We start from the raw sequence: 15,628 nt of genomic DNA, 5'->3' as shown, positions 1-15,628 counted from the left end.
ACACAAAGCGCTGGAAAAGGTTTTTGCATCTCAGTTCACATCCAGCCTACAACAATTTCTTTTTTTGTATCTTATTTACATCTTCATCTGAATAGAAACACAGTAAATGAAGTGAAGTTGAAATGGTAAACAAGAATTTCAGCCTTTAAGCTTTGAATTAGATGATCTGCTTTCTGATAGTGCTGAAATGAATTGTGCCCCTCAGTTTTTTCTGGAGGCAGAGTTTATAAACAGGTAATGTACAACAATGTTTCTTAATCCCCCCACCCATTTAATAAAGTGAAGGATCACCTAAATTTAAAACACCAAGAACCATTTCCTGGAGTATTGCCTAGTTTGTTTTAAATTTTTTTAACCAAAATAAAAGAGAAGTCCAAGCTGTGAGTGTTTGTTTATTGCTTTTATGTTTCAATTGTACTTATTTCTGTGCTCTTACAAGTGGGAGCACATAACTTTTATTTTTACAACAGCCTTTTTAAAAAGGGAAGTCACTTCTGTTCCAAATTGTATGTGTTTTCAACTAAGGACCGTAACATATGAGAAAGTGGATGACAGAACGATAACAAAGATTAGTTTTAAAGGTTTTTCTGATATATCCTAATGAGTAACTTGTAATAATGTTTAGATATGCTTGATTATGGGAGAACATGATGCCCATTCCAATTTGTAAAAAAAAAATTCAGACTTCCCTAAATTCTTAAATTCCCTAATCTAAATGTCTGGAGAGTTTAGAGTCTACCTCCCACAGCTTCCCCAGGGATATTTCCTAAAGCACTGAGAATGGAAAGATAAGCCTTCCTCAGTGTTCACACTGTTTGCTGCATTGTTTCATTTCCCCCCAATTTTCAAAGGAATCTATATGATAATGGCAGTGCTGGTCTCTCATCAGGGAGAACCCTTGTTCCCATGGACATGGGTGGCCAAGCAAGCAAGGAAATGATTCCTGGGGTATCTGTGCACAGCCAAGGATCTGACAATCCTTGTGGGTCCCTTTCAGCTCCGGACATTCCATATAAAACACCCAAACCACACCACTCCCCAACTGTGTTCAGGGTACAATCCAAAGCGTTATGATTTTCAAAGTATTTACAGTTTGCTGCCTAAAATAGAACCCCAACAATTAAAGCTTCTGCCATACCTTCACCTAAGACCAAAATGATTTTTGAAAGGTTTTTCTTTAGGATTTAAAGGCAACAGATGCAAAGCTGTGCTATGGAATAAGGAAGAGAGCAGCAGGGATTGTCTCTCCCGTATGATTCCTTCAGCAGATGTTCCTTCCCTGGCATGGAGGACTCTGTGCTAAGCTCCATGAAGACCCTCCTTCCTTTAGAAGCTGTTGAAAAGCAGCTGTGGTTGGGCCACCTCTACCATGAGATTGACCCCTGCCCTGCCTGCTCCATCCAGGCTCCGTTCCCCAGGGACACACGGGGCAGGGTTGAGTTTCCCGGCTGCCATTCCAAAGCAAAAGCCAGAAATCCAAGAGTCTTTGCTTAATAAATAAAATTCCAGTGCTATTCACGATGCTGGTGGCTCAGTTTACAGGGAGAGTTGACAGTTTTCTTCTTGCTCGGGCTCGAGTGAGTTACGGCGATGAAGGAAGACCCAAGAATGTTGATTAATAGATATTGGAATCTCCAAAAAGGAGGCCCAAAACCCATGGCTGGAAAAGCACAAGGGCAGGGCTAAGAGGCAACCAGAGCTGCAGAAATGGGGGGTAGCAGTGACACTCTGGCCAGATCAAGTAACACTTTGTTCTTTGCAAATCCAGGAACAACTCATGGTAGAAAAATTCTAAATATCAGCACTTCCAACTGCACAGAGACAACTTCCAACTTCATGAGGTGCCAGGCATGTGCCAAATTTGAGGCACTGACCAGAAGCAAAGTCAGGCTTCTCATGGCTTTGGTCCCAGAGTTGCAGGGCTAAAATAGAAAAAAAAATCTGCCAGGAAGCTGCTGTAGCCCTCGGGACACTGGATGAAATTCTGGTTTGATCCATCTGGGGAGACCATGAGGTGTAACCATGTGAGGTTTGAGGATGGACAAACAGCTGTCAACAGTGATGTTGGTGTAGGTGGTCATGGCAAGGGACTGGGAGATCTTCTGAGGAGCTTCCCAATCTTCTCTTCCCATTCCTGAGCACTTTCACACCACCAGCTCTGTAGCAAAGCATTGGAACAAACTGCCCAGGGACGTGGTGGATGGGGCACTTGAGAACTTGGCTCAGTGGTGGACATGGGGGTGGTGCAGAGTAATAGATGGACCCAATGATCTTAAAGGTCTTCTCCAGTCTTAATGATTCTGTGATTAATTGGATTGTTACTCCTGCATCACTAATTTTACAACAACAAATTTATATCCAACATCCACAACTTTGCTGATTACTGACACACTTGCTAATAAATCTAAAATCCAGGTGTCCTTCAGCTGACACTGGCAGTGAAGGAGGAGCAGGACACACATTGAACCCTGTCAGAAATCAGCTGTCAGCCTCGGCCAGCAGAGCCTCCAGCTCTCGGCTCACTCTGCAGAATCTCAGACACGAGTACGAGGAGCAGTTTTACAAATTCCAGACAAACTGCTCGTTCTGGCATCATGACAATGCAATAAACACACATTTCAAAGCCACTTTTGTCAGGTTCCTCTGTTGCTCACTGGACAGCTGCCAGGAGGAATGAAAATGTTACCCAGGGGTGAGCTCTCTGAAGGTATCTGAGCTGGGGCTGAACTGTGCTGATGGATCTTACAGAATCTCAGTCAGGAGCATGCTGGATATTCTGAATGCCGTGTTAGATTTATGGAAAACAAGGTGATACATAGAAAAAAAAAATTACTAGATAAAGCAAAGCATAATTAATGCTCCAATACTGTGATAGGAGATTTCTCAAAAGTGGGGGGAAAAAAAAGGAACCAGAACTAAACCAAACCCCAAGGAAGACGTAACCATCAGTCAGCTGTTAAAGGAAACCTGTTCTTTCTTTCATATTAGCTACTGTCTAGTGGTCCATAATTAATATTGATTTGAAGGCAGCCTGCCCAAGGGAGCCAGAACAAGTGAGTGCAGCACATGCTGACAAATGAAATATCATAATGGTCACTTTGCAGCATGCCTTGAATGAGTATCTATCAGTAGGAGGGGGTTCCCCCCACCCTCAGACTTCCAAAAGGCAACATTCTAATTTGACCAGATTTCAGACACTGGAAAATGGAACTGATACTTGAGGAAGCTGGAAAGTACTCCTGTATTTTTTCAGCTACTTTAATCAGTTTTTCATGTCAAGCCCAGACTGCGTGTCTCGGGGAAGGAATTCCTCAGTGAAAGTCCATGGACTACAGGCTGGCATTAAAACTTGCATTCCTGGGTGGGTTTTGTGTGAGTGTTCCATGAGCAGGGACCTCCCCTCCCTGGGACCTTCCCCAGGGGAAGGAGGGCAAGAGGTCAGGCTCTAACCCAGGATTTTAGCAACCTGAATTTCACTTCTTGGCCTGCCACAGACTTTCTATGAAACAGGGGGAAATTCTCTATCTTTTTGGGGTTTACTTTCGCACCTGTGGTAAGGGAGTAACAGGATCACCTCATGGAGGCACAGAAAGGATAAAAAACAAAGAGCTGAGGAAAGTGAGACCTCTGATCAAAGTGTGATTGCCCAAAGGCTTAGAAGGCCGTAACCTGCAGCCAACATTGCCTGGCACACTGAGAAATGCAGTGGAGGGACCAAAATTCAACACGCTGAGGGGTTTCAAGCAGTGTTTGGATCCATAAATGCAAACAGTAATCTCCTCAGAGGTAAAACATGCCAGAGGAAAGGGTTCTGAAGTCTTCTCCCCCAGAGCCACACCAAGGAGCCTCTGGTGGGGAAGAGCAGCGAGTGCTCCTTGCTGCCTTCTGTCCCTCTCCAAGGGGAGGGTTCAGGGAAAGGGTAGGAACGTGCTCGGCTTGAGAGCAGCCTCAAGTGACAATTAAAAGGATAAACCAAAAATTGCTTGCACAAGGAAAGCAGCTGCTGTGTGGGAGACCTCTTTACACTCTGCACTGGGCTTTCTTTCATCTCTCTAATGACTCGTGCAAGTACCAGAGTTCAGTGCAATTCCTCCCCACGGCAGAAGATCAACTCCTGACGTGCAGCTACTCTGAGGATGCAAGACACAGTAAACATTACATAATTCAGTAAAAGCTGTGCTCATGACCAGGACAGGAGCTGGAAAGATTTCCTATGTTTCCATAAACCATCCCATTTCCCTCTATACAATCCTATCTCAGGAAACAAACACAACAAAACAAAATCTATTAATTCTAAGTTCTAAGACTAAAGAAGGAAATGACAAGTTATATTAAGAAAAAATAGTGTGGCGCTTGAAAAGAAAAACCAAGATGTCCCCAATTAGTAAAAGCAGATCTGTGCATCCCCTTTGGGGACTGAAACAATTTTAGAATTACTCCTTTTTCTTCAATTTATTTTTAAACAAGAATGCTGGATGATAGATAAAACTTAACTAAAAAAATAATGAATCATCCCAGAAATCATTCATATATTTCAGTAAGATTATTTAAACTTCTTAAACTGTTTGTTTCCAAGTCCAAAACAGTTAAAGTTCACTGTGTAAATACTGGGCTTCTGAGCATCCTGCTGAAATCAACAGCACAGAAAACCTTTGGCATCATTAGAAATAACACATTGTTTGCATTTTTCATAAAGACATCAAGTGTATTTCATCCCCCTGAAACACGATCTCCCCCAGGGAATTATGGATGAGCAAAACCAGGACAAGTGGAAGTTTAATTTTTTTTAAATGCCAAGAAGCCAATGGGTTAAGCTCTCAATTTATCTTTGTTTCTCCAAAGATACAACACTCTCACAGAGACATTAAGAGCGAGACCACACCTGTGTTTCTTTAGCGGTGGCCTGCTGAAAATATTTGTCAGGCATTGTGTCAGGAGCCAGAGCACATTCCTTCACTTTATGATTAACCTTTGCAGAGATTACGTTGGGAAAAGGCTCAAAGTGACATTCAGAGTGAATTAACGGCGCTCGGGCTCAAGGCTCTGCCCTTGAAGCTGCCGGTGTGTTTCAAACAAAGCCCAAGGCAGACGTGGGGTGAGTGTCCAGAGGAAACAGAATCCACAGTCAAGTGCTGAAAACGAGCCAGGGACGTTGTGATATTTGGGCAGTGGTAAATTCAATACTCCATAGGAAAAAAAAAAAAAAAAAAAAAGAAGAAGACAGATGAGAGAAAACTGAGCTTCCTAATCAGATCTGGTCCCAGGGATGAGCAGAGCAGCTTCAGTGGAGTAAAACCTGCCCAGAAGCAGATCCCTCAGCCCCCATCCCACACCACCCCAAACATCTGTGACAGGTTCTGCCATCTCTGCTGGGCTTGGCACTGCTCCGAGCTGTTCCTCCTGACAGGGTTTGCTCCCTGGATCTGTGTCAGCTGGGGCAGCTCCAGCCTTGTTTCATTGAGAGTTTATCTCGAGACTAAAGCAAAAGTCAGAGGCTGCCCGAGGCTGGGCACTCGGCCAAATCTCCAAAGACAAAGAACTTTGTCCAGCACAATGCTAATAAATGATTACACCCTCCTTCTACGAAACATTAATTCACTTGACTTGGGGCACAGGATCCCTTTTCCAAGTGTACAGTAAGGGTTTAAAGAAAAAAACAAACCCATGGCAAAGCAACAGCAAGAAGCCCTGAGCAAAGAGATTTTCCTGCTGCACATTGCCCCAGCTCCCTCGCCCCTCAGCAGGGATTGCAGTGGCAGGAGCGATACGGGAGTGCTTCAGAGGTGTCAGGGGCACAGGGCAAAGCTTGGTGTGCTCCCCAGCGTGGGACTGTCCCCAGGGTCAGCCCCAGGCCAAGGGGACACCCCAACACCCAGTCCCCCTGCCTGGGGACTGCCCTGTCCCAGCGCTCTGCCTCAACCTCTCCCACGGCACGCGTGTTCCCCTCCACGCCTGGCTGCAGAACGACACCCAACGCCTCCAGGACGGCCAGGCCGGCTCTGGGTGTGCCAGAGGTGCCGAGGGCAGGGCTGGGAGCAGCGGCCATCCCTGCGAGGAGAACATTCCCTGCGAGGAGAACATTCCGCGTTGTTGAGCACCATCTGCCGGTACCACGCACGGCCACCTCCACCTGAGGCTCCTCTTCCAAGGACAGCAGCTCCCCTACCCCACCAACTGCTCATCTCGCTGCCTTCCCTTTCAATTTTTTGTTATTCTTACAGCACTGCTGCAGTGTCAGAGCCTGACGTGGTTTTCCACGGTGGCTGGGGTTGGCAGAAGTGTTTCTGCATTGATCAATACTCGTCTGAATCCAGCTTCACCTTTATTTGAAATTGATTCTGTCAGCTACAAGACCGTAACTTGGGGATGAATACTCAGCAGCCTAATCTCACACAAAAAACGGATGATGCTCCTCCTGAGAACAAGGGCTGCTCTAAAAACTCCTGGCAAAGGACATCAGGACAACCAGAGGATGTACGGTTTCATCTCCATCCCCCTCTAATTCCTGTTGCTTCCTCATGAAAGGCATGAGGAGTACAAGGGAAATCATACACTTCACTACAGTAAATTTTCAATACTACTTCAAGCTTTTTTTATGTGATTGAGAACAATTCCCTGTCTTCAATTATTAAAAGACCTGTGGCAGGGATTGGCTTGAGTGCTCCAGCCTCTGCAGAGCCTCAGTCCCTCCCAATGTGCTCCCATTTTCCATACTGCTCCAAGCAGTTTGCTTCTGCCCTTGGAATGCAGCGAGCTGGCAGCTACATCCATGCATTTATCAGGAGTCTGTGAGCTCCAGATGGGAGCACAGGATTAATCCCTGCATGTTCCTAAAGCATCTGATACCCAGGAACATCTGGGATTTCTGCAGTGTCCCACAGTGCAGACCCTTCCTATCATCAAAGCATTAAACTCAGCTTTCCCAGGTGGCAGAGAAATATTCAGGACACTGGGTCTGTCCCCAAAAGCCAAGGATGAGCCTGGAAGTTGTGGGGTTCGGGAGAGTTGTGGGGTTTTGGTTAATCAGAAAGACTTGATAGCAAGTAAATAATGGAGTTTACAGACATTCTTTCCTTGTTAAGGGACTTCTCAGTACTTGGACTTTGAGGTTGTTTGTGTCAACATCAAGGATTTACTTTTTTTCCTTTTTTTAATAAATTCCAAAAACTCTTGAAAAACACTAAGACAAAGGCATGACTCATATTCTGAATTTCCTGTTGATTTTTTTTAATGACCAGGATGTCATTGGACAGCTAGTCCTAAAATAAACTGATTACAATGGTTTTAAGAGACATGGGATATAGCAAGTTTAAAGCAGCAGTTCTGCCTTATGAGCCCCTCTCACCAGCAGTGCTGAGTGAAGCCTCCAGGGAAATTTCTGAGACTTTTGCAGGTACAGAATTCCCAGCAATGGGTTTTAGATGTCCAGTTCTCACCAAAGACCAACAAAGCTCTTCCTGGAAATTGAGACTCGACAGAAACAAAACCCAAAGCCATCTCCAAAATCAGAACTGCGCTTCCAGGTTCGTCCTCCTGTGGGATATCAGCACAGCTGGGAGGCTGACAGGGACACCAGGGGCTGATAGTTCCTCTTCCCCTGGGCCAGGCACGCTGGAATGGGCAGCAATGGCCAGTGGGGAGCACTTTTCCCCTGCTCCAGGTCAGAGACAGCTCTGCCACCCAGCACTAGCCCTGTCTCCATTAGCAGCACGAGCTGTTTTCTCTGCTGGGCTGCCAGTGGCAGGGAGATGAAGATAAATGGAAGGAAGAAGAACATTAAACAGAGAGGAAGTGGTTTGGGATGGCACTTGGAAGGGCCCAGGAGCATGAGGCTGGCCTGGGTCCTGCTGGAGTCCTCTGGAATTTGAGGCCATCACGTTCCTTACAGGCATATTAACCAGAAAAGGCAATTTTGGGGTTTTTCTCAGGCTCTCAAGTTCTTCCAAAGCACTGCTCTCTTGGAAAAGCATTCTGTTGGTTCATTGGATGTGGGGGATTTCTGCTGACCAGAAAGGCTGAATTTGAAGGCCATATGCTCCATAAACCCAGGCGGATAACGCTGATGAGCTGTGAGTTATTTCATTAGCATCATGCAGCTCTAACGGGGGAGAGGCCACGTTAAACTCCACACAACTTTTTGAATCCTGTGGAGGAGGGGTGGTGGGGAGAGAAGGAGACTCTTCTAATCCAAATAACACATTATGAAACTCGGTTTTGGTCAGGCTGACAGGGTTTGCTGGTGAGCAAAGCTTTCACACACGCAGATTTTGCAACTGCAGAGGAAAGCCTTGGTACAAATTACAGAAGGTGAAAAGGCAAGAGAGCCTGTTCCTTGATCCATTCTGAAGTGGGGCTGATCCCAGAGAGTGAATCACAGAGCCAGCTGAACACAGGATGCTCAAAGACAGGAGCAGGCTCTGGCTTTGCACCGCTCTTGATGTGAGAGCAACAACAAACCGGGGTGGGAGGTGGTAAAGCCTGGCTTGGGAGCACAGCCTGCATGATTCATTCCCCAAAAAGCATCTCTCAGAGTCTCACAGCTGAGAAGCAGCCAGCCAAGAGACTTCTTGCTATTCAGAAATTTAGTATACAAGGAATAAAAATTTGTTATGGAGTTACATATGGCACTACATCTGCAAATATTTTGTATTCTCAAATGTTTAGAGAATTACAGAAATACTAACTCCTCCAGCCTCCTGTAAATGTTCTGAACACATTTTATAGGAGCAGCAGAGGCAGGAAAGTAACTTTCTCCAAAGCCAGACAGTTGGTAGCAGTTTTGAGGAGACCCAGAGCTAAAAAATACTGCAGAATATTTAAGAATGCTCCTTTCATGGCACACACAGATTTACTACAATAGCATTCACCCCCCATTTTTATTCTTACAGTTTGGTGATCATTATAAAGTTTTAATTTAAATTCCATCATATATTTATGGAAAGGAGATTGGTGGCACCACCACCCTTACACCAGCTATGATGAAGCAAATAAAAGAGAACCCTTTAGTTAATTTTAGGTCCTTATTATCTCTGCATACATTTCATGATATCAATGAATATTGCTAGTGAATGTTATGTCAACAAAACCAAGTACTATGTGGAGGATTGATAATTAAACATCCAGAGCAAAAACTCCTTTTAAAACCCTGATTTAACTCTTTCTACTTATAAATTCCCAGCCAGCCTTTCAGGATGCAGAATTTAGTCACCCAGTCAAGTACTGGACATACAAAACGATGGAAGAAAGAGAAAGCAAAATGTTTGGGAACATCTTACAGGCTTAAATCTGCTCCCAGGAAATCAGTCCTGCACAGATAACATAAGTGAACCAAGAAAAATGGAATTCTGGTAAAAAGCAATGAATAAAGAGGAGAAAAATTAAATGACTGCTGCAGGCTCAGCTCAGGAGCTGCTGGCTCCCATTCCCCCAGCTGTGTCACAAAGCTAAACCACACTGGTTTGTGCCACACCAGCTGGAGAAGGCTGAGCTCGGGGTGTCCTGGTTCAACAAAAGCTGCAGCGCAGGGCTGGCACCATTGCAGCAGGGCTGGCACCATTGCAGCAGGGCTGGCACCACTGCAGCAGGGCTTTGGCGTGGCAGGCTGCAGCTCTGCCCTCCAGCACACCCCCACTGATAAACACAGGAGCTCCCTGGGCAGAAAACTCCAAAGTGTGACTGGTGTACCTGCAGCCGAGCTGGGATGGACCTTTCCTCCTCCTCCTCCTCTCTCCTCACCCAGATGACCAAACCCAGGCGTGGTTTTAGGGACTTGCACTGCTGCACTCCCATGTAAGCCAGTGTTTGTCTGTTTGCAAAGGACACAGGAACTGATACAACACATCTGCTCCCACAACACTATTTCTTTCATCTGTTGGAGCTTTGGCTTCTCAGAGAGGAAGTAATTGGCTGTTAATTATGGGGGCTGAGAGCTGGTCACATCACAGAACTGTGTTTGCAAGCATGATTCATGACAGCATCATTTCTCAGCAGCTGTCAGCAGTAAAGGCTCAGCACTTACAAGAAACTATTATAATATTATACCAGCAAAGGATGAAGACAAATGCTGTGCACAGCTGAGAAAGCAGCAAACAAAATATTTTTCTTAAACCTTTATTCGATAGAGAATCAACTTGAAACATGCTGTTTCTCAGGAGAGATAAACAACAACGCTGCCAGCACGGCTTCCCAGACCGTGAAACTGAAATCCAAACTCTTCAGATGTCCTCCCCAGAGCTGGATGAAAAATGAAAGACCTTTTCTCATTAATAGCTGGAAATTTTAAACTTGCTCTTAATACTCCCCAGACTGTCTCTGTTCCTGTGTCTTTCTTGTCTTGTGCTTAAATTGTTTGCTCCTTGGGGAAGACATTTTGATTTGTTATCTTCATATAGGCCCCAGGAGATCTGGCCAAAATCCAGCCCTAAAGTATTTAAAAGCAGGAAAACAATCAACCTGCATCAGATCAGAAGTCCATATAGAACAGCATCCTGTCTCCAGCGGCTCCCAGCAGCAAATGCTTTGGGGCAGAAAATGCAAATATCAGAGCATTGTGGACTGAACTGCTTCCTGGCTGTATTTTCCCCTGCTCCCTGCAGCTCAGTAAGAAACAAACAATAAGAAATAAAATGGGCACTATGACTCTGGTGCATAACAGAGAGATCTAAATGCCATTTATTGTTGCTGTCTCTGTGGATTCTTCCTGAGGGAGCTTTGGCAAGCCAGGGGAAGTTCGTCCTGTCCAGTGTTACCTCATCCTTGCAGATCCCATCACCTGAGGCAGAGCCTGGGAGAGCTGGGCTGCACCCATTTCACAGCCCTGAGCAGTGACAAACTGAAATTGGTGGCAGCTCAGGTGACACTGCTGGGCTGCAGGCCGAGGTGATTGAGGAATGATTTCCATAGGGTCCCATCAGCCATCCCTGCCAAATCTGCCCACACACGGCCCACAGACACTTTTATCTCTTTAAACAAAGTCCAGTCCTGAAAACATTTCTTCCTTGAAACCAAACTTTAGTGCACTGGTCACTGGAAGGGGGAGTTGCACACAACCAGTTTGTCATAACCTCAGTTCTAGGTTGGGTTTCTACAGCATAAATAAAAATGAGAAATTCTACAGAAGCTGTGGAGAACTCTTTTCTCCTCGGCAACAACCATAAATCTCCTGTTTGCCAGAGCAACCACCATGAGGAAGATGATGGTAAAATGGGCAGCACCTCTCAGCCATGGTGGAAAACAAGGTGGCCCAAAGACAGCACACACTGAGGACCAGGGGCTTTTACCAGAAACTCAAATACTTTTGTATGGGCTTCAAACTTTTTGGTGTGGTTTTACATCCACAGCTCCCTTCCGGATAATTGATGCTGGGGAAAAGTCTGGTTTGCAGTAGGCAGGAAAAATTAAGGCTTCATGTTGTTTGTGGGCTCAACCAAAATACCAGGACTTGTATATAAAACACAAATGAGAAGAAAGGAAAAACAATGTTATAAAAATCCCTCAAAGGAATTTAAAGAGAGCTGACAGATAATGACATCTCCACAAAGGCCTGAGCCTTTTTCCCACTGAATTCCTGAGACTTTGGAGGAGAAACTGAGCAAAATGTTTGTTGCTTAATACTCAGAAAACATTCGGTTCAGCACTACTTATATCAGGAAAACAGGAGCCCTAGGAGTTTGAAGATAATGATATACTGCCCTCAAAAGTCTGATTTTTCGCATCAGAGAAAAGCAAGACATTTCCTTAATTTCATGAAAATTGGCTCAGCCTGGAATTAGAAGCTAAATACTGCAGTTTTATTGATGGGCAGATGACTGCCAGAGAACAAATCCCTTGTCCAAAAACCAGAGAGTATCAATAAGAATTTCTTCAATATCTTCTAAGATCACATGGGTGCAGAGCTGTGGTTTCACAGTGCCACGTAATGGCTGTAGGGACAGCACACAGGAACCTGAGCAGGTTTGTAGTTCAGGTTTTGTCTCTTGGTGAGTATGAGCTGGAAAAACTGAAGGTGCTCTCAGTCCCAAAGAGTCAGGGCTTATGCTCTAATACCACCTGACTGAGCTTAATCCAACAGTGACCAGCTCCTGATCCATAAATCTCTGTGCAACTCTTCAGGTCGAGTTACTCAACTCCAAACCCAACCCCTCTGCACCATCCTTGAGTCTGTCCAAGCCACTGAGCACAGACACAGAAAGAAATAAAAAAACCACCTCAGGCACCCCTGTCCTCACACCTGTTCAACACTCCCAGTTCCAAGATAAATTAACCCAGGCCCTGTTGCCAAGGTTAACAAAAGTTATTCAAAGAAAAACAGTAGGTAAGTCCTGAATCTAGAAGTTTGGAGGGCACCAGCCTCTGTTTGTGCAAGTTTTGCAGAGCAGACGAATAGTTCTGATGATAGTTGAGAATTTAGTCTGCAATAAATGTGCCACAGACCATAGAGCACAAGCACCCCAAGAGTTAAAGGCAGTGTTACCTGACTGATCAAAAGCTGAGTGGTGAAGCTTTTCAAAATCCAGGTTGTCTTCATAATTCCTGGGCCTTAGAGACATCCAGAGCAGGGTGAGCTACCCAAAATGTCACCACAAAAAGATTCCCAAGCTACTTCTGCCACCTGATAAAAGCTCGTTAGCTCTGTAAATGTTTTCAGGTGGTCCCTATAGACTAATAACGGATCTGCCCAAATTGGCATCACCTGGGAGGATTGGACTCCCAGCCTGCCCCTTGGTTGGTGACACTCAAGTCCAGAACACGTGCTCCAGAACATGCTGGGTGTGAGAGCTGAGCAGGAGCTGAGGCTGCCCAGCCAAGAGCACACAGCTGTGCCTGGCTGCTGATGTTCTCACAAGCTCCCTCCCAGCACTGGGACACTCGGTGGCTTTTGTTCCACAGCACAACTGGAGCCATGCACCCTCATGTGACTGCAGTCAGGGAGCCAAAAATCTGCCTGAGAACAGAGCTGGCAATGCTGGCCAAAATCCCACGCTGCTGGTCTGTGCCAAGGGGCTTCTGATCCAGTGGGAGCTGCAGCAGCCACCCCCAGGAGCAGAGGGTGACACACAGGCAGAGAGCTGATTGCCCAAATCATTCCTCAGATGTCCTCCTTGGGACACCCCGAGCTGGCTTTGCCATCCAGGCTGAGGATTTAGGGAGTCCTGGGCAGGCCTGGAGGCACTGCCTGCCCACCCAGGGTCCATGTCCAATCCACTTCTGGAGTGGTGCTGAAGATTCACCTCAAAACCAAATATCTCAGCTGGGTAATCTTGAACCAATTCATCACAAAGAAAAAGAGAATCCTTTGCGGGACTCAGAGGAAATGTGGACAGTTCCCTTCTGCACAGATTTATTGGAAAGGTTTTCATAAACACAGATGTTGGGAACGGATGGCTACTGTGTAATCATGTGTAGGAAAAGCCAAAGGACAAAATATCCCTTAATGAAGACCTACATACCATGCAAGAGTCCAAAACAAGGCAGGAAGAAATATGGGTGGTGTTACAAATACACAAATTGCAGGAATCCAGGTGCCAATATTTTTTTTTTAATTATTTATTCTCCCACTCTATTTGTAAGCAAAAGAGCCCCAAAAAACCTTGCTCTGAGCACACACAAAACAGCTCAGGCATGCTCTACGTGGCATTTGAGTCAGATTTTAGAGAATTAAGCCCAGTTTAAAACAACTGCATTGAGATGGGAGATAAGTCTCACTATTTCTGATATCCTGATTTAATGTTTGCAATGACTGCACACAATTTAAATTGGCATTTTAATGTCACAATTTATCTGAAGAGCTTTTACTGGATTTTATAGAACCACAGAATGCCCTGGATTGGGACTTCTTTGGGCAATTTAAGATCTTTGTTCTGTTTCAGGTTTTAGAGGTATAAAATAGATTTTTTTAATCTTGCTGAAAATATTTGAGGTAATGAACCCATTGCCCTCTGCAATTCCCAGTAGCAGCACTGATTCTGCTGTGACCAGGAATAATCCTGCATTAGCACAAAAGTGTTCACCTTTCCCAAAGAAGAGAAGAAAAAAAAAAAAAATTAGACATTGAAGCAAATAGAAAGTCCAAATTTCTGGCTTTTAGCAGTTATTAGTGCAAAACTATATATTTTAATTTTTACAGAATATCTCCATAGTGTTTTTAGGGAATTCTACTCTCCCTTTCCCCTCCTTCATTTGTGACTTTCATTCACTAATCACAGAAAAACAATATCCAAGGAGAAGTTATTTTTGTCAGTCCAATATCCCTGTTATGCCAGTGAACTTTGCAGAAGTACCCCAAACTCAGGCAACTTAAGAATATATTTGTAATATTCAACAAAATAATAAATTCTGCACATGACACAGGAAATAATTATCAGATGATCTCAGCCCCAGAAGTATTTCACTGCTGTGGAAATGCCAGGTTGGAGAGTTCATGTGGAAAAGGAAAAGCCTTGTAACTTCTCCAAACATCAGTCATCACTTCCAGATACCTCTAAATACAGCCATTCATTTCACACTGCAGGATATTGTATTGAAAAGCAAGGCAGGGCCAACACAGCACCTTCCACCACTAACTATGCACTGCACAAACCTTAGCTAAGTGTGTTTTTCCTATTTGGAATAGGGCTCTTTCATTTCCAAAAAAGAGCTTCATGCTTCTCGCAGAGAAAAATATTTATAGCCACATGCAAAGAAAAAAAAAAAATACAAAAGAGCTTGAAAAGGCAAATCCAGAGGTATTCCAAGATAGCTCCATGTCAAATATAGAGTGACTCATCCACCTCTTTCAATGAAAATGTTCATCGCAGATAGATCAAAGGCCCTGAGTACACCAAGCCCTTTTTGCTAAACCTGGCAGGAGAGTAAAAAGGGTTTCAATCAGCAGCCACTTGGTGGGAGGTCTGGGAACAAATGAAAGCCAGAAGACGCTGGCATTTGAGAGAGACCATCCCCTACAATGCACAATAGGGACAATGTATATAATGTAAGCACGGTTTGTGAGGAATGGAGGAAAGCCTGGCTGGATGTTTTTGTGCAGCTCTACCAGATGGATCTGATATGAGCAGTTCTGCCTTGTTTTTGTACCGACTTTCAAAGATCCTGCCCAGTGCCCATCACCCACGTGCTTTAAAGGCTGGGCTCTTCATTGAGGATTTCTTCGGGGCCGGGATGGATCCTGCCGGCCTGCCGAGCTCTGAGGATGCTGTGCGGTAAAGGAGCCTCTGCAAAGTGCGATATTCCTGTGAGCTCCCGTTTACCGCTTGGGCTTCCACCTCTTCCACCACCCCCACAAAGGTTGGGCTGCGGGGGGAGGGAAACCACAAAACACAGGAAAGTAAAATGTCAAAGTCTCATTTAAAATCACCCTGACCTGCTGCAGCGGCAGCGGGACAGCACAAGGCTAAGGATTATCTTGCACAGTGGCGTTTTGTGCCGTGCTGCTGCTGCAGCCTGGCCCCCGACCCCCCGGCAGCGCAGCGGCTCCCCCGGCCCCGGGATGCTCCCGGTTCGCTCGGCAGTCCGGGGCTCATCTGGTTCTCCCGATCCCGGGGTTCCCGGTGCCCTCGGAGCATCCCCCGATCCCGGGGTTCCCGGTGCTCTCGGGGTTCCCGGTGTCCTGGGGCATCCCCCGATCCCGGGG

At 45.4% G+C, this 15,628-nt stretch overlaps 1 long non-coding RNA gene across 1 annotated transcript in view; it reads right to left on the bottom strand.

Annotated features, from left to right (window-relative positions):
• Nucleotides 1-15,422, bottom strand: part of LOC146766555 (uncharacterized) — a 34,502-nt gene extending 19,080 nt beyond the window's left edge. Inside the window, exon 1 of the long non-coding RNA XR_014957714.1 lies at nt 12,473-15,422. This is a non-coding gene — a long non-coding RNA (uncharacterized LOC146766555). The remainder of the gene's footprint in view (nt 1-12,472) is intronic.
• Between the last annotated feature and the right edge of the window lie 206 nt (nt 15,423-15,628).

The sequence above is a fragment of the Lonchura striata genome, chromosome 10, assembly GCF_050655825.1.
Source record: "Lonchura striata isolate lonStrDom1 chromosome 10, ASM5065582v1, whole genome shotgun sequence".
Classification (NCBI taxonomy): domain Eukaryota; kingdom Metazoa; phylum Chordata; class Aves; order Passeriformes; family Estrildidae; genus Lonchura; species Lonchura striata.
Note: the sequence above shows the minus strand (reverse complement) of the source record. Positions and strands in the feature narration are given on the sequence as shown.